Source organism: Schistocerca cancellata, chromosome 2 (assembly GCF_023864275.1).
Source record: "Schistocerca cancellata isolate TAMUIC-IGC-003103 chromosome 2, iqSchCanc2.1, whole genome shotgun sequence".
NCBI lineage: Eukaryota > Metazoa > Arthropoda > Insecta > Orthoptera > Acrididae > Schistocerca > Schistocerca cancellata.
In genome coordinates, this window is record NC_064627.1 from 1,006,091,466 (window position 1) to 1,006,115,505 (window position 24,040).

General features: G+C 42.2%; 1 pseudogene; it reads left to right on the forward strand.

The window, feature by feature from the left end:
• The first annotated feature begins 603 nt into the window (after positions 1-603).
• LOC126160554 (ornithine aminotransferase, mitochondrial-like) overlaps positions 604-24,040 on the forward strand; it is a 117,517-nt pseudogene continuing 94,080 nt past the window's right edge.

A 24,040-nucleotide genomic window follows, 5' to 3' on the forward strand; every position in this document is an offset into this window, starting at 1 on the left:
GGAACAACGACCAGAAAGACTGGGTGAAGTGGTGCTACTCCAGGGTAACGGCCGCCCGCATTCTGGTGCAGCGACAAAAACACTATACAGGAGTTGGTTCTGGAAGACATTCCGCACCCACCTTATTTACCTGATCTTGTGCTCTCTGTCGAGCAACCTTCACGGAACTTCCTTTCCGGATAAAAATACGGCCCGAACATGGCTCTACGACTTTTTCGCCTTAGAGCCACGTGAATTTTACAGACGCGGAATCAAAAAGTTACCCCAGCCTTGGCAGAAAGTTCTAAATAGTGATGCAGAATTTATTAATGATGATTAAAGGCCGGCCGGTGTGGCCGAGCGGTTCTAGGCGCTTCAGTCTGGAACCGCGCGTCCGCTACGGTCGCAGGTTCGAATCCTGCCTCGGCCATGGATGTGTGTGATATCCTTAGGTTGGTTAGGTTTAAGTAGTTCTAAGTTCTAGGGGACTGACGACCTCAGATGTTAAGTCCCATAGTGCTCAGAGCCATTTGATGATTAACGTTTCTGTTGTGTGGTCTGTTGTGATTAGTAAACTTATGGAAAACCGGTACGAACTTATGCACCAATCTAATAATTACCAAAATGACTAAAAAGGCTCAGCTCAGTGAAACAGCGAACAGTTACCAATACCAGTTTAGATTGGTTAGTGTAACGTAAAACTATTTAAAACTTGTAGTTTAGTGATATTTGAATCGGATAATGAAATAATTAGGTAACGGAAAATTTATTTCTGAAACCAGTTGCTTATAATTTACTGGAGTTCACGCGACAACCACTAACACCTTCGTTGATGGCATCGGTCATTACGTTGGGAGTAGTAAATACTCATACCAGAAATCACAAAATTTTGAGTTAAGTCGGAGTTCGTACTCAAAACTTTGGAATTATCTGATGTAATGAACATAGCGAAAACTAAAAGGAACAGACTAGTAAGTGACATCATAATAATAACGTAGCGTAACCTCCATATAATCTTAACTGTTATGAATTTCGCAAGACAACCTTTTCTAAAGAATAAAAATCCACTCTCCGTACTACTTCGTGTAGACTTCAGAGTAACAGTAAAATATCTGCACAGAAAATAACCAAAATCACAGAGCAACAGGAAAATATCTACACAGAAAGTAACCAAAATCACAGAGAATACCCCAAAATTACAGAAAATTCACACTCTGACAATAGAAGTAAAGGAACCAGGAGACATAGTCGGATGTCAGTTATCCTCCTACACATACATACCGTAGACTGCTATGTAAACGATTAGAGCTGCAATTCTCTGTGACACATAGAACGTCCACCGGAGTGCATTTTGGTTGTTCGTGTTTAGTGTTGATACCTGGCCCAGCAGGATATATAAGGGGAGTGAACAGCGTCAGATGTTGCGTGATCACTGTGGAGGACAGGGAGTTGCCGTCTACTCGTGTGAGACAGCGTAATCAGCACCTGACTGCGTTAGAAAGGGGCCCCATTGTGGGTCTCCATTTGGCCGGCTGGTCGAATCGTGCAATATCCAGATTTGTGGGTCATTCAGATGTGACGCTGGTCCTATGTTGATGTGCGTGATAGTGTGAGGGCAGACGTACTCGTCATCAAGGTCTGACCACCACCAGAGAGGATTACTGTGTTGTGCACGAGGCACATCCTAGGATCTGCGGCTACCATCAGGCAACGAGTAGTGGACCTCCTGCGACATTTCGTGTCATTCCGCACCACTGGTCAAAGAGTAGCAGCATCCAGACTAGGGTTTCAACGTCCCACGAGTACGCAGCTGCTAACACCGCAACACAAATGGCTATGTTTGGAGTGGTGTCATACTGGTCAATGATGAACCACCTGTCTGCAGTAGCCTTGATGACCATCGTTGCCGAGTCTCGTGCCAACCTGGATAGAGGTTTCATTCTTCCAATGTTTTGGAGGGGCTCGGCGGAGTTACCCCTGGAGACATGGTGCAGAGAATTGCTATGAGCGACCATCATCTTTTGATGTGAATTCTAAGGGGCTTCTCCCTCCAGATAGCTGAGAGCCAAACTGATACTGTCTGGCGCACTGTCAACCTATCGCTGTATCAAGGAGGCGTGCCAAAGGCATGTCCCTGACATGCATCTGTGAGTGGACACTGTCGTCCAAGACGTCCTCTGGTGGAGAGGCCGCGCTGTAATTCTAGACAGCCTTCTACACCCCTTTCCATGTCCACGAGAGTCATCATCATCATCATCATCATCATCATCATCATCATCCATCATCATCATCATCATCATCATTTAAGACTGATTATGCCTTTCAGCGTTCAGTCTGGAGCATAGCCCCCCTTATACAGTTCCTCCATGATCCCCTATTCAGTGCTAACATTGGTGCCTCTTCTGATGCTAAGCCTATTACTTCAAAATCATTCTTAACCGAATCCAGGTACCTTCTCCTCGGTCTGCCCCGACTCCTCCTACCCTCCACTGCTGAATCCATGAGTCTCTTGTGTAACCTTGCTTCTCCCATGCGTGTAACATGACCCCACCATCTACGCCTGTTCGCCCTGACTGCTACATCTATAGAGTTCATTCCCAGTTTTTCTTTGATTTCCTCATTGTGGACACCCTCCTGCCATTGTTCCCATCTACTAGTACCTGCAATCATCCTAGCTACTTTCATATCCGTAACCTCAACCTTGTTGATAAAGTAACCTGAATCCACCCAGCTTTCGCTCCCATACAACAAAGTTGGTCGAAAGATCGAACGGTGCACAGATAACTTAGTCTTGGTACTGACTTCCTTCTTGCAGAAGAGAGTAGATCGTAGCTGAGCGCTCACTGCATTAGCTTTGCTACACCTCGCTTCCAGTTCTTTCACTATGTTGCCATCCTGTGAGAATATGCATCCTAAGTACTTGAAACCGTCCACCTGTTCTAACTTTGTTCCTCCTATTTGGCACTCAATCCGTCCACGAGAGTACCCTCGTAAAAAGCTGTCGAGAATCTTGTGGTCGACACCGCTGTACGAGATACGCCGGGCGCCTGTTGCTCTGCACGGGGCAGGACCGCGGTGATGTTTGGTTTGTGAGGCGCTCAACTGCGCGGTCATCAGTTCCCGTCCCAATTCTTACACAGTACATTTTTTTTCGCAATCCAATCTAGACGCTGTCACAAATGATGAAGATAATGAAATCATATGGACAACACACTGGGCAGAGAAAATTCCCAACCCGGCCAGGAATCGAACCTGGGACCCCATGACCCAGAAGCAGCAACGCTAGCCACTAGACCACGAGCTGCGGACGCGGCACCGCGATGTCAACGTGGGCGGCCCCGACGTAGATAACGGCCACGAGAATCTGCTGAAGTGGTCGAGTCAGTTCAATCCAGGACTGCGTGCTGTCCACTGGCCCCGCCACAGCCACAGTGAAGTCTGTCTTGCTAATGTGGTTTCATTATTTCACAAAGCGTAAACGGCCTTCGCCACTGGTGTTGTAGCAGTAAGATAAGAAATGAGATGGCTCCCCGTACAATCGGTGAGGAAATGGGAATGTGGAAAACTTTGACTGGAGTGCAAAAACTGCAAGGGAAGGCCAGAATCCGGAGTATACATACAAATAATTGAGAACATTGATTGCAAGTGCTTCTCTGAGATGAAGAACTTAGCGCAGGAGAGGAATTAGTGGCGGTGGCTGCATCAAACTACTCATATGACAAATAAATAAATAAATAATTAATAATAATAATAATAATAATAATAATACAAGCGTGTGGGACTAGAGCAGTGAGAGTTCCGTTCATGTAAGGCGTGAAAACTTGTTTCTTGCCAAATTGCATCATTCTCCATTAAAGGGAAGTATCCCACAAACTTTAATCAAAATATGACATAAATTTTTAACATTTTTTACAGAGATTGATAAAATAGTATTTATAAAATAAATACATGCAAAATGAAAACTGCCTTAATATAAAGTTATTTTTTTTCTTTTGAAGACGAATATGCAGTTAAAATGTGGCTTCCCATTTTTAGCAACTGAAATGTCATTCTCTTTCACCGGGGTTTTGAACGATTTTCACTTTTCCTGAAAAAGTAGCATTGATAAAATAAATAGTGTTTTAGGAGAAAGCTGTTAATTTTCTCCTAATGAACATGAATATTTAGGTTCTCATTTTTAACAACTGAAGTTCCCCTCTCTTTACTTGATAACAGCGCCTTCTATATGAAGAACGCCTTCTTTTAGCTGAACTAATAATATTACACACTAAAATATTATTATTTTTTTTCAGGTAACTAATCTTCACCTAATCGCCATCGTAGTCACAGTCGTCATGGTCTGTGAGTATATCTTAACAATAATTGTATTAGTTGTAATTAGCTAGCCGAATGTTTCCCAGCATATCTATCAGAAGAAGATGTTATGCTCCCATGACAATACCGGTAGCTGATTGATATGCTTTCTAAATGCTCTTTTTGAAACTGGTGACCCACGACCTACCTTTGTCTTTGAACTCAGCATAGTGCAAACATGTGTCTTAATCTAGTGAAAGTTCATGTAAAGTCATATTCTAGTTTTTTGCTGCTAAGCCTACAGAACTGATGCTACCAGCTGATAAAGTTTATGATAACTTCCTTTCTTTATATTCATGCTTACGTGACAAAGCTGTACAGTGTAGGAAATTAAGAACAAATCAAACTGGAACTAATTTCAACAACTAAAGTTTCAACTTTGCCACAATGCCCTTCGTTGATAAGCTACCAGTTTCGGAGGGTTTACCTCCCATCTTTACGCCTCCCAATTTAGTTTGTCCGTGGCACCAGCAAGCGTAGGATCAAGAGCCCATTAATAAGGGACAGCGTGGTAGATTTGGAATTTTCTTTGCTGTCACGAACAAGTGCCAATATGGATAAGGTTATAAAACGATTTTTTTAAATCTCTGGAATTAGAAAACAATGTGACTGAGGTTGTGTTTGATACGAAACTACAACTGAAGTCTAATTTCACTTGTATTATGCACAGAGATTTAATTGGAAGAAGACAAGGAAGGACGAAAGGAAATTCGTTAAAATACTGTTGATGTTAGTGTTATTAGAGGCTCGGATTATACGAGAAAGGAAAAATGTATTGCTCATCGCGTTTGTTGCAAAATCATCCCACCCTTCGTCATTGACTTAGTCACAAAAGGATCGACTGGTAATCTCAGTTTCAACACGTTCCACACTGCAGTCGACCACTTCATCACTACACTTCATCGCTCGATGTGATTACATCTAGAACTGACGTGAACTTCAGTTGTGTTTTCTTTAGGCATAATTTGAGCCCATAAATGTAATTCTGTCGGAGACAGGAAAGGACTTGGAAGAGCAGCTGAACGGAATGGACAGGGTCTTGAAAGGAGGATATAAGATGAACATCAACAAAAGCAAAACGAGGATAATGGAATGTAATCGAATTAAATCGGGTGATGCTGCAGGAATTAGATTAGGAAATGAGACGCTTAAAGTAGTAAATGAGTTTTGCTATTTGGGGAGGAAAATAACTGATGATGGTCGAAGTAGACAGGATATAAAATGTAGACTGGAAATGGCAAGGAAAGCGTTTCTGAAGAAGAGAAATTTGTTAACATCGAATATAGATTTTAGTGTCAGGAAGTCGTTTTGTATGAGGTGCAGTCATGTATGGAAGTGAAACGTGGACGATAAATAGTTTAGACAAGAAGAGAATAGAAGCTTTCGAGATATGGTGCTACAGAAGAATGCTGAAGGTTAGATGGGTAGATAACGTATATATGAGGAGATATTGAATACAATTGGAGAGAAGAGAAATTTGTGGCCCAACTTGACTAGAAGAAGGGATCAGTTGGTAGGGCATATTCTGAGGCATCAATGGACACCAATTTAGTATTGGAGGGCAGCGTGGAGGGTAAAAATCGTAGAGGGAGACCAAGAGATGACCGCACTAAGCAGATTCAGAAGGATTTAGGAGGTACTGGGAGATGAAGAAGCATGCACCGGATAGAGTAGCATGGAGAGCTGCATCAAACCAGTCTCTGGACTGAAGACCACAACAACAACAAATGAAAACCGAATTTGCCTTCTGTTGCCGTTTTCAGCCATAGCCTTCACTTTAACCTGAGAATGGAACGACGGAAAGATGACTGAATGCTCGTTGCTTTTCCTTTCAATACCTTTGATCTAATCTGTTTGTACGTTATCGAAACTGCACGTTCAATTCATTAGAATCTGCGCAATACACTTCAAATAGCCATTTTCCGAAATCCCCTCATAGCTTACGTTAAATGAGTGTGATATTTCTGCCAATGATTTATTTTTACTTTCGTACCACTTTTATACTTCTCATGCGCTGACAGCAGGAACTGCAAACTATTGAACTCCTGTAGTTTTTTTTCTTTTCCTTATGTACGAGATTTTGGTACGATGGTGTATTTCATCGATAGCAACTAAAGTGCGTTCGCTATTGTCTTACTGTTAGGAAATTTATCGATAGCTTTCATTTGGATAACATTCATTGAATGGCTCAGTGTTTTCATTTAACTAGGATTTAAGTTCGTTTATGTCACGATTACATGTGTGATGAAGAAGAAGAATTATTGACGCTGGCGCTAATTCAGGACGAAGACAAAGATGAAATATGGAGTGGAGAATTTCTTACATATCTTCTAATAAGCTTCTCAGAGAGTGTGTTTTCTTCCAATGTATTTCACAGGTTTTTTAGATCTATAAACTTAAACTGATAAGTAAGTATCGTACTGGGAAATTAACTCCTTCCCTGTGAAGAACAAACAAAAAAAGGAAATACTAAAATACAGATTCCCGCCATATTCCGTTTGAAAAACTCGAGGCACATTGTTGTTATCATGAAAAATATGTTGTATCGCCGGAAGTACGCAGCATTTAATTAAAGAAAGAGCACTGAAAAGTATAGAGCCCCTAACTAACTTACCAGCTATCAGTTGTCACTCACAACACTTCCGACCGTTATTTATAGAACTATATTTGATGGCTCTCGATCTTCCACCATAGTCGAGTCCATCAGCATGAGGTGGCAAATACACTCCTGGAAATTGAAATAAGAACACCGTGAATTCATTGTCCCAGGAAGGGGAAACTTTATTGACACATTCCTGGGGTCAGATACATCACATGATCACACTGACAGAACCACAGGCACATAGACACAGGCAACAGAGTATGCACAATGTCGGCACTAGTACAGTGTATATCCACCTTTCGCAGCAATGCAGGCTGCTATTCTCCCATGGAGACGATCGTAGAGATGCTGGATGTAGTCCTGTGGAACGGCTTGCCATGCCATTTCCACCTGGCGCCTCAGTTGGACCAGCGTTCGTGCTGGACGTGCAGACCGCGTGAGACGACGCTTCATCCAGTCCCAAACATGCTCAATGAGGGACAGATCCGGAGATCTTGCTGGCCAGGGTAGTTGACTTACACCTTCTAGAGCACGTTGGGTGGCACGGGATACATGCGGACGTGCATTGTCCTGTTGGAACAGCAAGTTCCCTTGCCGGTCTAGGAATGGTAGAACGATGGGTTCGATGACGGTTTGGATGTACCGTGCACTATTCCGTGTCCCCTCGACGATCACCAGTGGTGTACGGCCAGTGTAGGAGATCGCTCCCCACACCATGATGCCGGGTGTTGGCCCTGTGTGCCTCGGTCGTATGCAGTCCTGATTGTGGTGCTCACCTGCACGGCGCCAAACACGCATACGACCATCATTGACACCAAGGCAGAAGCGACTCTCATCGCTGAAGACGACACGTCTCCATTCGTCCCTCCATTCACGCCTGTCGCGACACCACTGGAGGCGGGCTGCACGATGTTGGGGCGTGAGCGGAAGACGGCCTAACGGTGTGCGGGACCGTAGCCCAGCTTCATGGAGACGGTTGCGAATGGTCCTCGCCGATACCCCAGGAGCAACAATGTCCCTAATTTGCTGGGAAGTGGCGGTGCGGTCCCCTACGGCACTGCGTAGGATCCTACGGTCTTGGCGTGCATCCGTGCGTCGCTGCTGTCAGGTCCCAGGTCGACGGGCACGTGCACCTTCCGCCGACCACTGGCGACAACATCGATGTACTGTGGAGACCTCACGCCCCACGTGTTGAGCAATTCGGCGGTACGTCCACCCGGCCTCCCGCGTGCCCACTATACGCCCTCGCTCAAAGTCCGTCAACTGCACATACGGTTCACGTCCACGCTGTCGCGGCATGCTACCAGTGTTAAAGACTGCGATGGAGCTCCGTATGCCACGGTAAACTGGCTGACACTGACGGCGGCGGTGCACAAATGCTGCGCAGCTAGCGCCATCCGACGGCCAACACCGCGGTTCCTGGTGTGTCCGCTGTGCCGTGCGTGTGATCATTGCTTGTACAGCCCTCTCGCAGTGTCCGGAGCAAGTATGGTGGGTCTGACACACCGGTGTCAATGTGTTCTTTTTTCCATTTCCAGGAGTGTATGAGGTAGCCAAGGAGGTGGACATGTGGGTTCTACTATGTCAAAACTGCTTGGTAGCTACAACAAGAAAACTCAGTTAATTAGCAGGAGTACAAAAGAAGAAATTATTTATTAGTTAACTTTGCTGTAGTCCATGATCAGTTGACTGACAGTTATAGAAGACGCGACTAGACTAAGCGTCTGTACAATGACATAATTTACAAGTCACAAATCTTGCAGTGACGAATTAATCTCTCGTAATCTTGAATGTCGAATCCGGGGAATTTGAAGACTAACTTGGAACGGAGTTACAAAGACATGATGGCATCAGTGACTGAGCTGCAGACGATGACTGACTAACATCGGCGCTGGCTGACCACTGAGCGCGGCTACGAACTGCAGACTGGCACATGTGTACTACGCTCCTGCTGCACATGAAGTGGCCTCGCGGCGAGTATAAGTACTGCGGCTGGCTGTGTACTGTTTGGCTAACACAGCCGTTCTTCTGTTCCGTTTATCGAGATAATCGCATCGGGCGGATCGATCTCTCAGGCGGCGGTGTGGTCGTATGACTGACGACATCACAATATTTATAGAACCACAAACCAAAATGAAAGAAAAAAATTAAATTTTACTGCATCACAACGAAAAATCATGTAAAAATGCAAAATGCTCACTAAACAGTAATTGGAAACACATTTGGTTTAGTATACACATCTCATTGATGGGTTGGAAGCTGTCTGATGGGGTACAGAGTGATGCATAGAAAAATCGCAACAAACAGTAAAGTCTTCGAAATGGAAGTTGGTCTCTCATCCACGCATCAGTCATGAAAATTGCGAGACTCAGTAGAGCCCAGACAGTTGACTTGTGCAACACTGGCAATAGGGAAATGGATGAAAGAAAATTTTGCTATATAATAGTTCATTACGTCAAGGTCACCTACTTCGTCTACTACAGCTTTCACATTACCGGTCTCGGCAATTTACAGTCCTCTTCCGATGAGATAATCTACAAACAGCTTCGTCATGATACATAAAATATTTTGAGTTACATGCATTCTGCACGTCGTGAAATGATATAGAATACACCAATGAGATATGCATCGAATCGTCACATTGTCTCTTTTGCTCTGCGACATTTTAACATGCTACGTATAGTGATGAGTTTTTATGCACCATGACGAAGATAGACACAAAGCCCATGCCTACTACAGTAGTACAAGTTTATATGCCAACTACCTCTGCAGATGATGAAGAAATAGATGAAATGTATGACGAGATAAAAGAAATTATTCAGGTAGTGAAAGGAGACGAAAATTTAATAGTCATGGGTGACTGGAATTCGTCAGTAGGAAAAGGGAGAGAAGGAAACATAGTAGGTGAATATGGATTGGGGGGAAGGAATGAAAGAGGAAGCCGCCTTGTAGAATTTTGCACAGAGCATAACTTAATCATAGCCAACACTTGGTTCAAGAATCATAAAAGAAGGTTGTATACCTGGAAGAATCCTGGAGATACTAGTAGGTATCAGATAGATTATATAATGGTAAGACAGAGATTTAGGAACCAGGTTTTAAATTGTAAGACATTTCCTGGGGCAGATGTGGATTCTGACCACAATCTATTGGTTATGAACTGCAGATTGAAACTGAAGAAACTGCAAAAAGGTGGGAATTTAAGGAGATGGGACCTGGATAAACTGAAAGAACCAGAGGTTGTACAGAGTTTCAGGGAGCGCATAAGGGAACAATTGACAGGAATGGGGGAAGGAAATACAGTAGAAGAAGAATGGGTAGCTCTGAGGCATGAAGTAGTGAAGGCAGCAGAGGATCAAGTAGGTAAAAAGACGAGGGCTAATAGAAATCCTTGGGTAACAGAAGAAATATTGAATTTAATTGATGAAAGGAGAAAATACAAAAATGCAGTAAATGAAGCAGGCAAAAAGGAATACAAACGTCTCAAAAATGATATCGACAGGAAGTGCAAAATGGCTAAGCAGGAATGGCTAGAGGACAAATGTAAGGATGTAGAGGCTTGTCTCACTAGGGGTAAGATAGATACTGCCTACAGGAAAATTAAAGAGACCTTTGGAGAGAAGAGAACCACTTGTATGAATATCAAGAGCTCAGATGGAAACCCAGTTCTAAGCAAAGAAGGGAAGGCAGAAAGGTGGAAGGAGTATATAGAGGGTTTATACAAGGGCGAGGACAATATTATGGAATTGGAAGAGGATGTAGATGAAGATGAAATGGGAGATAAGATACTGCGTGAAGAGTTTGACAGAGCACTGAAAGACCTGAGTCGAAACAAGGCCCCGGGAGTAGACAACATTCCATTTGAACTACTGATGGCCTCGGGAGAGCCAGTCATGACAAAACTCTACCATCTGGTGAGCACGATGTATGAGACAGGCGAAATACCCTCAGACTTCAAGAAGAATATAATAATTCCAATCCCAAAGAAAGCAGGTGTTGACAGATGTGAAAATTACCGAACTATCAGTTTAATAAGTCACAGCTGCAAAATACTAACGCGAATTCTTTACAGACGAATGGAAAAACTGGTAGAAGCCGACCTCGGGGATAATCAGTTTGGATTCCGTAGAAATATTGGAACACGTGAGGCAATACTGACCTTACGAGTTATCTTAGAAAATAGATTAAGAAAAGGCAAACCTACGTTTCTAGCATTTGTAGACTTAGAGAAAGCTTTTGACAATGTTGACTGGAATACTCTCTTTCAAATTCTAAAGGTGGCAGGGGTAAAATACAGGGAGCGAAAAGCTATTTACAATTTGTACAGAAACCAGATGGCAGTTATAAGAGTCGAGGGGCATGAAAGGGAAGCAGTGGTTGGGAAAGGAGTAAGACAGGTTTGTAGCCTCTCCCCGATGTTATTCAATCTGTATATTGAGCAAGCAGTAAAGGAAACAAAAGAAAAATTTGGAGTAGGTATTAAAATTCATGGAGAAGAAGTAAAAACTTTGAGGTTCGCCGATGACATTGTAATTCTGTCAGAGACAGCAAAGGACTTGGAAGAGCAGTTGAACGGAATGGACAGTGTCTTGAAAGAAGGATATAAGATGAACATCAACAAAAGCAAAACGAGGATAATGGAATGTAGTCAAATTAAGTTGGGTGATGCTGAGGGAATTAGATTAGGAAATGAGACACTTAAAGTAGTAAAGGAATTTTGCTATTTAGGGAGTAAAATAACCGATGATGGTCGAAGTAGAGAGGATATAAAATGTAGACTGGCAAGGGCAAGGAAAGCGTTTCTCAAGAAGAGGAATTTGTTAACATTGAGTATAGATTTAAGTGTCAGGAAGTCGTTTCTGAAAGTATTTGTATGGAGTGTAGCCATGTATGGAAGTGAAACATGGACGATAACTAGTTTGGACAAGAAGAGAATAGAAGCTTTCGAAATGTGGTGCTACAGAAGAATGCTGAAGATAAGGTGGGTAGATCACGTAACTAATGAGGAGGTATTGAATAGGTTGAATAGGATTGGGGAGAAGAGAAGTTTGTGGCACAACTTGACTAGAAGAAGGGATCGGTTGGTAGGACATGTTTTGAGGCATCAAGGGATCACAAATTTAGCATTGGAGGGCAGTGTGGAGGGTAAAAATCGTAGAGGGAGACCAAGAGATGAATACACTAAGCAGATTCAGAAGGATGTAGGTTGCAGTAGATACTGGGAGATGAAGAAGCTTGCACAGGATAGAGTAGCATGGAGAGCTGCATCAAACCAGTCTCAGGACTGAAGACCACAACAACAACAACAACAACAACGACGAAGGGTTTTGTGGGTTAGTTATCACGTCTCAAGACGGCAATAAATTTCCGAAACCAGTAACGTGAATACTGTAATAATTAGGCGAATCTGAAGTAATGAATTGGGAAGTTCAGAGTTCAAGCGGTACAAGTGCTTGCTGAAGCAAACTGAGTAAATGACTGCCAAAGTGAAACAGCCATTTATATACTACGGTACAATCTAAATATCAGAATTTTTTGCGGTCAGTTAGTCTGTGTGTAGATTTAAGTATCGTTATAGATTTTACTGCCCCTGCATTATTTTTATAATATATTAAAAATACTTGTAATCCTTGCATCCCAAAGCTTTTTAGAACAAAACCTGACAGTGCAAAAAAACATTTTATTTACTTGTGTTCTATTTTGAAGATTGTTTAGGTAAAAGACACATGATATGCATATTACAATATCATGTCTATGATAAAATAAGCATATACGAGCAATTAAAGCAAAAGTAATGTAATAAGCCGTAAAAATAGGTAAATATCAAATAAAATAAAAATACCGCCGCGCGGGATTAGCCGAGCGGTCTCGGGCGCTGCAGTCATGGACTGTGCGGCTGCTCCCGGCGGAGATTCGAGTCCTCCCTTGGGCATGGGTGTGTGTGTTTGTCCTTAGGATAATTTAGATTAAGTAGTCTGTAAGCTTAGTGACTGATGACCTTAGCAGTTAAGTCCCATAAGATTAAAAAAATACCAAAACGAAAATATATTGGGTTGGTTCCAAAACATAAGAGAGCTTATTCACAGTCACTTTGTATAATCTTGCCACAGTCAGTGTCTACTGAATCATAATCAATTCCTTCAGTGATATATTGAAGAAAGAATGTGCTCTTTATGCTGCACCATTTTGTTGTACATTTGTCGGTCTTCCTCGTTCCCTTCTTTGCCCTTGTCTTATTTCTCTACTCAATTTTCTTAGTCCTATGGTAACTACTGTCTGGGGATGGGATATAGAAAGAGTATCTCCTGAAGATTTAGCATTTCTCTAAGAGGCATTGATGGGGAACCGGTATTGAGCCTTCTAAAATCTGCTTCTAAAAACTCAAGAATATGGTTAGTGAATGGGTGAACTGCATTGTTAGAGGCTTTCCTTTTCTGATTCAATTCCACCACATATTCCTCACTGTATTTTGTTTCCTACTGTGTCCTTAACAGCTTTGTCCTTCGCCATGGAATCCATGGCTTTAATTGAAAGAAAATGTTCTGTTTCCATTTCCACCTCGGAAAACTATCTGCTGACCTTGACTGCTTCTCTTCTGTTTTGGAAACAAATACATATTTGAACCATATCTTTGCCATGTAAGAGAGACCATATATACCTGAAACTTCATTAAAGACTGCAGCACTTCCTTCTGACAGCCACTTGCATTAGTTGTGTTCTAAATGCAGTACAAGCTCTGGCTTAGAGCTTAAGCTTGATCATCATCCAGTGCAGCACTGTGCAGAAAATTCCTTGTACTTCTTTACTCGGAAGAGATCCAGACTTTAGCTACCCAAATGAGCGTTTAGATCATATTCTTGTGAAATGTCATTTTTACCACTTGTACTCTCAACCACTCAATTATCATGTTAACATTGTATGATCGCGTACTACTGCTTTGTTGTTGTTGTTGTTGTTGTTGTGGTGGTGGTCTTCAGTCCTGAAACTGGTTTGATGCAGCTCTCCATGCTACTCTACCCTGTGCAAGCTTCATCTCCCAGTACCTAGTGCAACCTACATCCTTCTGAATCTGCTTAGTGTATTCATCTCTTGTTCTCCCTGTACGATTTTTACCCTCCACGCTGCCCTCTAATACTAAATTGGTGATACCCTGATGCCTCAGAACATGACCTACCAACCGATCCCTTCTTCAAGTCAAGTTGTGCCATAAATTTCTCTTCTCCCCAATTCTATTCAATATCTCCTCATTTGTTATGTGATCTACCCGTCTAATCTTCAGCATTCTTCTGTAGCACAACATTTCGAAAGCTTCTATGCTCTTCTTGTCCAAACTATTTATCGTCGGTGTTACACTTCCATACATGGCTACACTCCATAAAAATACTTTCAGAAACGACTTCTGAAACTTCCCCTTAGAAAAACTAATGAATTACTGTGCTGTTAAACCCCTTACGTTATTTGATTTTCAAACAGCTGAGCAAAACTGAACGTACTCAGACATTTCTCTCTTTACTTATTCTGATCATTACTAAACTGACACACAATATTTTTAGCGCAACGCAATCTGATTTTTAATAATCCCTACAAAAGAGTGGCCCTGACTAACAATAACTTATACCTTTCATGAAAGACTTACCTCACAAAAATCTTCGTTACTCAAACTACTGCAATACAGTGAGCGCCAATACTGCCAGCTAAATAAAAGATTTTAACTACTGAAGTCACTAACTACTGATAGGCACAGTCAGCAAATGAAAGATTTTGATAAAGAACAAACAATGTATTTACCTTAATAGTGTTCAAAAAAATGGCTCTGAGCACTGTGGGGCTCAACATCTTAGGTCATAAGTCCCCTAGAACTTAGAACTAAGAACTACTTAAACCTAACTAACCTAAGGACAGCACACACACGCCCGAGGCAGGATTCGAACCTGCGACCGCAGCAGTCCCGCGGTTCCGGACTGCAGCGCCAGAACCGCTAGACCACCGCGGCCGGCAATAGTGTTCAAAAATCATTATATATATATATATATATAGCAGTTCATGGCATCCAGTCTTACAAATTTACTGTCTCTGGTGGACACACGTTCAGATCATCCGCTCTCAAAACTCCGCCATCTCTCTCCCCACATCCACCACTGCTGGCAGCTCACCTCCAACTGCGCAACGCTACGCGCTGTTAACATCCAACTGCTCACTACAACAGAGAATTTTTCAACAATGCAAAGCAGACACAGACTGCATACAGTACAGCCAGTGATTTTCAAACAGAGCGCTACTTGGCGTTACCAATATAAAAACCTAAACAGCCTACTTACATAGTCCCCATGCTCCCCACAAAAAATTTTACAAATTGTTTTGGGCAGTGGCCAATACAGATTTGAAGAAATTTTTCATAATTACAATAATAAAGGTATCCAATGCACACACTTATTGATACACTGTTGGTCAAAAGCAAGGATTTTCTCACATTCCATAAAGACAGCCCTGATCATTCATCACAGGAAAATTGCGGTGTTTTCCTCACAGTCTGATTAGTAAAAGAAAATGCACACGGAAGTAGTGGATTTCCATGCAGTCTTGAAGAAGTAGTGTTGTCCTTCCAACAGAAAGACAGTGCTGACTCTTGACATGCAGACAGGTAATGGGCCACAACAGAGCAAACCCACAGCAGAGTCAGTCGAAGTTTTGAAGAATATTGGTAGGTAGGTCATCACAGAGTCCTAGTAGAGATTATGGTATTGGTGGGCCATCAAAGGTGCAGACCCACTACAGTCCTTGTAGAAATAATGGTATTGGTGGGCCATCAAAGGTACAGACCCACTGCAGTCCTTGTAGAGATGGCCAGAAGCTATCTGTTGCCGTGCAAGTGCACAATCACCATCGACGAATCTTGCGGACAATATAGCAAGTCCATAAACCACCACTTGTGCACTCACAAAGTTTTTGGAATTGTCCTTTGAACCAGCAATAGCAAGTCCATAAACCACCACTTGTGCACTCACAAAGTTTTTGGAATTGTCCTTTGAACCAGAAATAGCAAGTCCATAAACCACCACTTGTGCACTCACAAAGTTTTTGGAATCGTCCTTAGAACCAGCAATGCTGTGAACCAGTCCCTTGCTGAATTATCAACACACGTGCAAACAGTAACAGTCCCACCTTCTCTCATATTGTGCATATACTATGACCAACAGAAATGTATGCACTGAAATGAATGCTTACAAGTTACTTAATTTGATGAACTGGTGTCAATTACAATTTTATAACATGAGATGAGAATACAATAGCAAAGGTACAGAAAACATCATTAAAAACATAATAATACAGATAACATTTCTAGTAATACAGGCTTTACAAAAGAATAGAAATAGATATATACATCAGTGTTACAGGAATTATGACATAAGTAAATACATAAAAGATCAGAATAACTTTCGAAACATCAACTTCACACGTGAGCATAAAAACAGAAGAGAATAAATAATGTCTGAACATCTTTACAAAGAAAATAACATTATTAGAAAAATTCTACAACATAACTCGTTTTAGCTAAACACATAAAGACAGGAAGAACACAAATACACAAGGGTACAGAAACACAGTGGAGTAACACAAAAGGAAAGAACAGGGTTTGTATTACTGCAGTATTTTGCAAACACAACTTTCTTTTTCTTGGAGATCTCCCTTCGTTCATCATTATTCCCAAGAAGTCCTATCTGAACCTGCTTTCTGTATTCTATTCATCCTCTTTTAAAATAAATATTTCTCATTGTACAATACTCATTTTTGCCAAAATCTTTTTCATATAACTTTCTAATGCATTTCTTCCAATTCATCGAAACTCATTCTCTTGCACAGTCTACCCCCTCTTAAGCTAACTTAAATCTACTGAGCTCAGATGCTAAACTAAGGGACGAGGATACGCAACAGCACAAAAGATTTAACACAAACAGGAATGACAAAATGCAAATTGGCAAAGCAAGCAGCAGTATATCTAAATTAGCAAAGCAAATGCAACATTAGAACTAATATAAGCCAATGTGCAGCAACAAGAAAAATAAATCAGTAGTAAAACTGGCATAACAGAGTAATACTAAGTGAAATTCAGTAGCGCTATGCCTGGCACACAGCAGCAGCAAATGAAATAACTTATATCTAAACGTGACAAACCCACAAGCAGAAAAAATAGTACACTAAAGATGGCCATGTCTAATACCTATGTCACATCTTAACAATAGAGTGATGCATCACCTTGACTTACTCTACGAAAAAAGTTACCAAATCGTTGAAAAAATTAAGCCTGCTGGAGTGGCCGAGCGGTTCTAAGCGCTACAGTTTGGAACAGCGCGACCGCTACGGTCGCAGGTTCGAATCCTGCCTCGGGCATGGATGTGTGTGACGTCCTTCGGTTCGTTAGGTTTAAGTAGTTCTAAGTTCTAGGGGACTGATGACCCCAGCAGTTAAGTCCCATAGTGCTCAGAACCATTTGAAAAAATTATGTTTGCAATTCCTGTGAAGGGAAATGTCTATTTGTGCTCTCTTTTCTAAGAAAGTACATCATAATATTGTTCTTTACTGGGTCTGTGGACAGAAAATAATGATATTAGTACATCTATTAAATTTTATTTTAACCAATGCTGCAGTGCAACTAGAAACTATGTATTAAACAAAATAGGCAAATATGAATACAAAGCAAAGCATTAAACATCATTCACTAGCCATATGGCATTTCATAAGGCAGTAGAAAAATCTCCCAACTAGAAAGACAGTAGTCATAATCAGGTATATAGACGTAAAATATTTCTCATCATTTCATTAGGCATTTCAGTAAATATCAGAAAGTATGAGCTCAAAACTGTAATCATATGTTTCCAATTTGAGCGTGTCGTATATGTGATGCTTTCTACAAAGAAATGTCAATAGCAAGGATAATGGTCTCTTTTTTTTCACCTAATGGCTTTTTCTCCAGGCAGGTGGCACAGCTGGGTGCCCATTAAGCATTACGTCAAGGTCACTTACCTTCCGTAACGAAATATTTACGACGCAGTTTGCGCTACAGTGACAGTCTCATAAAAAATGTCACAGGTCGAGAATTTGCGTTACAAATGTGTAGAAACAAAATCCTCTAAATATAACAGTGTCCAGAAAATTTTCGCCGGCATTTTGATACATTCACGCATATACACACATTTCGTAACTCTTAAAGTACGATTCTTGGTTTCCAACATCCTTTTTCACAAAACTCTACCATCCGGTGAGCAAGATGTATGAAACAGGCGAAATACCCTCAGACTTCATGAAGAATATAATAATTCCAATCCCAAAGAAAGCAGGTGTTGACAGATGTGAAAATTACCGAACAATCAGTTTAATAAGCCACAGCTGCAAAATACTAACACGAATTCTTTACAGACGAATGGAAAAACTAGTAGAAGCCGACCTCGGGGAAGATCAGTTTGGATTCCGTAGAAATACTGGAACACGTGAGGCAATACTGACCTTACGACTTATCTTAGAAGAAAGATTAAGGAAAGGCAAACCTACGTTTCTAGCATTTGTAGACATAGAGAAAGCTTTTGACAATGTTGACCGGAATACTCTCTTTCAAATTCTAAAGGTGGCAGGGGTAAAATACAGGGAGCGAAAGGCTATTTACAATTTGTACAGAAACCAGATGGCAGTTATAAGAGTCGAGGGACATGAAAGGGAAGCAGTGGTTGGGAAGGGAGTGAGACAGGGTTGTAGCCTCTCCCCGATGTTATTCAATCTGTATATTGAGCAAGCAGTAAAGGAAACAAAAGAAATATTCGGAGTAGGTATTAAAATCCATGGAGAAGAAATAAAAACCTTGAGGTTTGCCGATGACATTGTAATTCTGTCAGAGACAGCAAAGGACCTGGAAGAGCAGTTGAACGGAATGGACAGTGTCTTGAAAGGAGGATATAAGATGAACATCAACAAAAGCAAAACGAGGATAATGGAATGTAGTCGAATCAAGTCGGGTGATGCTGAGGGAATTAGATTAGGAAATGAGACACTTAAAGTAGTAAAGGAGTTTTGCTATTTGGGGAGCAAAATAACTGATGATGGTCGAAGTAGAGAGGATATAAAATGTGGACTGGCAATGGCAAGGAAAGCGTTTCTGAAGAAGAGAAATTTGTTAACATCGAGTATAGATTTAAGTGTCAGGAAGTCATTTCTGAAAGTATTTGTATGGAGTGTAGCCATGTATGGAAGTGAAACATGGACGGTAAATAGTTTGGACAAGAAGAGAATAGAAGCTTTCGAAATGTGGTGTTACAGAAGAATGCTGAAGATTAGATGGGTAGATCACATAACTAAGGAGGAAGTATTGAATAGGATTGGGGAGAAGAGAAGTTTGTGGCACAACTTGACCAGAAGAAGGGATCGGTTGGTAGGACATGTTCTGAGGCATCAAGGGATCACCAATTTAATATTGGAGGGTAGCGTGGAGCGTAAAAATGGTAGGGGGAGACCAAGAGATGAATACACTAAGCAGATTCAGAAGGATGTAGGTTGCAGTAGGTACTGGGAGATGAAGAAGCTTGCACAGGATAGAGTAGCATGGAGAGCTGCATCAAACCAGTCTCAGGACTGAAGACCACAACAACACAACAACAACCACTACTCATTATTCCAGGTAGGTAGGACAGCTCGGCTGTCCAGGACGGCAACGTGTGCGACTTTATGGTGGAGCCAATACAAGGCGAGGCTGGCGTGGTGGTGCCCGCAGAGGGCTACCTGAGGGGCGTCCGGGGGTTGTGCTCGCGCCACACCGTGCTGTGGGTCGCCGGCGAGTTGCAGACGGGTCTGGCGCGCACGGGCAAGATGCTGGCCGTCGACCACGAGGGAGTCGAGCCGGACATCCTGTGCTGAGTGAAGGCGCTCTCTGGCGGCGTTTACCCGGTGTCGGCAGTGTTGGCCAACGACGACGTGATGCTGTGCATAAAGCCTGGAGAGCACGGCTCCACCTATGATGGCAATCCTTTGGCGTGCCGTGTGGGCATTGCTGCTTTGAAGGCGTTGCTGGAAGAAAATCTAGCGGCAAATGCAGCGAAAATGGGGAAGCTTTCGCGTAACGAAGTCTCGCAACTTCCCAAAGACATTGTGTCGATTGTGTGAGGAAAGGGTCTCCTGAATGCCATTGTCATCAACAAAAAGTTCGATGCGTGGGAAGTGTGCCTGAAACTAAAGGAGTCTGGGGCGGACAGCAGAGGAGAACGGACATTGGGGCCGCACTCTGAGGCGACAAGACTTGTTGTGCACGGCCGAGATGGGAGGGTTGAGCGAGGTGGCAGTCAGCGAGCAGACACCAGCACCGGGAGCAGTGCTCCGGTTTGTGGACGTGACGTGGGTCGTATTTTGGGGCCGTATAGTTTGCTTGGCACGCATCTGCTGCTCCCTTATGCCCACGTGTGTTGTTCTGTCCGTATGTGCACTGAAGAGGTTACGCTCTGGCTGGAACAGTGGCTTGTGTTTTACGTTCATGCACCCCGACTCATTTGTTTTGCTGCAGGCAGCCGTAATTTCAGAGATTTTTTTTCGTCGCTATTGTCTTAGCACGGTGGCGCCTAGTGTCCGAGAACAAGACAGCTAACGTGTGACCTGTTTTGGGTTTTGGAGTCCTGTTTGGGCAACCTAGTTATGACGCACACAAATGTATTGCTGCCGAGTGAGGTTAGCCCTAATGTTGTGAAACTGAGCTTTCAGTGACTGCTCGTCTGCAAATTAATTAATTTAACATTTGTGGTGTGTTTTTTGCTTTCAATGGTGAATTTCTTGTCATTCATTTGTGTATGTTTCGCCGTTAATGATAACTGTAAGATAGCAAGGTCTTGAAGGGCTTGTGTATCGTGACTGTATTTTGGCTACTGTTTAATTTGATTTCTTGTTTATCGATCTGGTGAAAACTTATGCCAAGTTTACTAATTTCCGCCTCTGGTCCGGAAGTTGGTTTGAAGGTGAATCCGTTGTTAAATCTTTACTGGACCTGACTGTTAACTGATCTAGCGTTGAACTAATGCCATTATTAAATCGTTTCTTGTGTGCTATAAATTGTATTACCATAGACAAGGAGACAGGGCACATTCTGTGGTAGGCACGGTTGCTGCTTTGCGCGTGGCGTCTTGTCGCTCGCTATTATTCCCCGCGTTAGTACGAGCGGCGTGAGATTTGTTTGCTCGCGGTTGATTGGCCGCTAGTCAGCTGTGCCAGCTCCCGCTTCAGGGTGTGCCGTGTTTCGTAAGGCGTACGCCGACTTTCAGTCACTGTTACTCCTGTGTTGCTGTCGGTCGCTTACCGAAACGATAGTCTGTTTTAGCACGGTGGCCACTAGGCCGTGACGGCGTCGGTTGATGACCAGCGTTGGGGCGATCGTCCGCTCTGAGTGGCTTCGGTCGCTTGGACTTGGCAGTTACCTTCTGGTTAAACAGATCAAACTTGTTTATTTGCAGTAAATTCCTAAGTAGTTTGTGAGAAAGGTTGTAACTGAGCTTTTCATGATTTTACACAATTCAAGTATTTTGGTAAGGCATTTTCCTATCTGTTTTATTTCAATGAGAATTATTTATTAGGGTTATTCACCTGTTGGAGCTTGACATAGAAATTGTAACTTAGCTTTCATGATTTTATTTAATTTAAGCATTCTTGTAAAGCAGTCCTTTATCTACGTTTTATTGATTGGTAATTCTTTATTGGTGTCATTCACTGGTTGAAGGTTAACATATGTTTGAAACCAAGTTTATGTCCTTGCTCAGTTGAGATGTGTTAAGAGCCGTTATTGCTGGATAATCATTAAAGCTTGGGTGCTTGTAACTGTGAATACTGTTGTCTATGTTGTGGGCTACCCTTCCACTTCCACAGCCAAGCTGTCCTACCAACCAGTACACTAAACATAATCAGACATTTCTCTCTTTACTTATTCTGATCATCACTACACTGACACACAATATTTTTAGCGCAACGCAATCTGATTTTTAATAATCCCTACAAAAGAATGGCCCTGACTAACAATAACCTATACCTTTCATGAATGACTTACCCCACAAAAATCATCGTTACTCAAACTACTGCAATAGAGCGAGCGACAGTACTGCCAGCTAAATAAAAGATTTTAACTACTGAAGACCTATCTCTCTGACGTCGATCTGTTGTAGAATTTTAGAACATGTCTTTTGCTCGAGTATCATGTCGTTTTTGGAAACTCAGAATCTACTATGTAGGAATCAACATGGATTCCGGAAACAGCGATCGTGTGAAACCCAACTCGCATTATTTGTTCATGAAACCCAGAAAATATTAGATACAGGCTCCCAGGTAGATGCCATTTTCCTTGACTTCCGGAAGGCGTTCGATACAGTTCCGCACTGTCGTCTGATAAACAAAGTAAGAGCCTACGGAATATCAGACCAGCTGTGTGGCTGGATTGAAGAGTTTTTAGCAAACAGAACACAGCATGTTGTTCTCAATGGAGAGACATCTACAGACGTTAAAGTAACCTCTGGCGTGCCACAGGGGAGTGTTATGGGACCATTGCTTTTCACAATATATATAAATGACCTAGTAGATAGTGTCGGAAGTTCCATGCGGCTTTTCGCGGATGATGCTGTAGTATACAGAGAAGTTGCAGCATTAGAAAATTGTAGCGAAATGCAGGAAGATCTGCAGCGGATAGGCACTTGGTGCAGGGAGTGGCAACTGACCCTTAACATAGACAAATGTAATGTATTGCGAATACATAGAAAGAAGGATCCTTTATTGTATGATTATATGATAGCGGAACAAACACTGGTAGCAGTTACTTCTGTAAAATATCTGGGAGTATGCGTGCGGAACGATTTGAAGTGGAATGATCATATAAAATTAATTGTTGGTAAGGCGGGTACCAGGTTGAGATTCATTGGGAGAGTCCTTAGAAAATGTAGTCCATCAACAAAGGAGGTGGCTTACAAAACACTCGTTCGACCTATACTTGAGTATTGCTCATCAGTGTGGGATCCGTACCAGATCGGGTTGACGGAGGAGATAGAGAAGATCCAAAGAAGAGCGGCGCGTTTCGTCACAGGGTTATTTGGTAACCGTGATAGCGTTACGGAGATGTTTAACAAACTCAAGTGGCAGACTCTGCAAGAGAGGCGCTCTGCATCGCGGTGTAGCTTGCTCGCCAGGTTTCGAGAGGGTGCGTTTCTGGATGAGGTATCGAATATATTGCTTCCCCCTACTTATACCTCCCGAGGAGATCACGAATGTAAAATTAGAGAGATTAGAGCGCGCACAGAGGCTTTCAGACAGTCGTTCTTCCCGCGAACCATACGCGACTGGAACAGGAAAGGGAGATAATGACAGTGGCACGTAAAGTGCCCTCCGCCACACACCGTTGGGTGGCTTGCGGAGTATAAATGTAGATGTAGATGTAGATAGGCACAGTTAGCAAATGAAAGATTTTGATAAACAACAAACAATGTATTTACCTTAATAGTGTTCAAAAGTCATAATATATATATATATATATATATATATATATATATATATATATATATATATATATATATAGCAGTTCATGGTATCCAGTCTTACAAATTTACTGTCTCTGGTGGACACACGTTCAGATCATTCGCTCTCAAAAGTCCGCCATCTCTCTCCCGACATCCACCACTGCTGGCGGCTCACCTCCACCTGCGCAACGCTACGCACTGTTAACATCCAACTGCCCACTACAATAGAAAATTTTTCAACAATGCAAACCAGACACAGACTGCACACAGCAGAGCCAGTAATTTTCATAGAGGGCGCTACTTGGCGTTACCAATATAAAAATCTAAACAGCCTACTTACACTTCCTGACACTTAAGTCTATACTCGATGTTAACAAATTTCTCTTCTACAGAAACGCTTTCCTTGCCATTTCCAGTCCACATTTTATATCCTCTCTACTTCGACCATCATCAGTTATTTTGCTCCCCAAATAGCAAAACTCCTGTTCTACTTTAAGTGTCTCATTTCCTAATCTAATTCCCTCAGCATCACCCGACTTAATTAGACTACATTCCATTATCCTCGTTTTGATTTTGTTGATGTTCATCT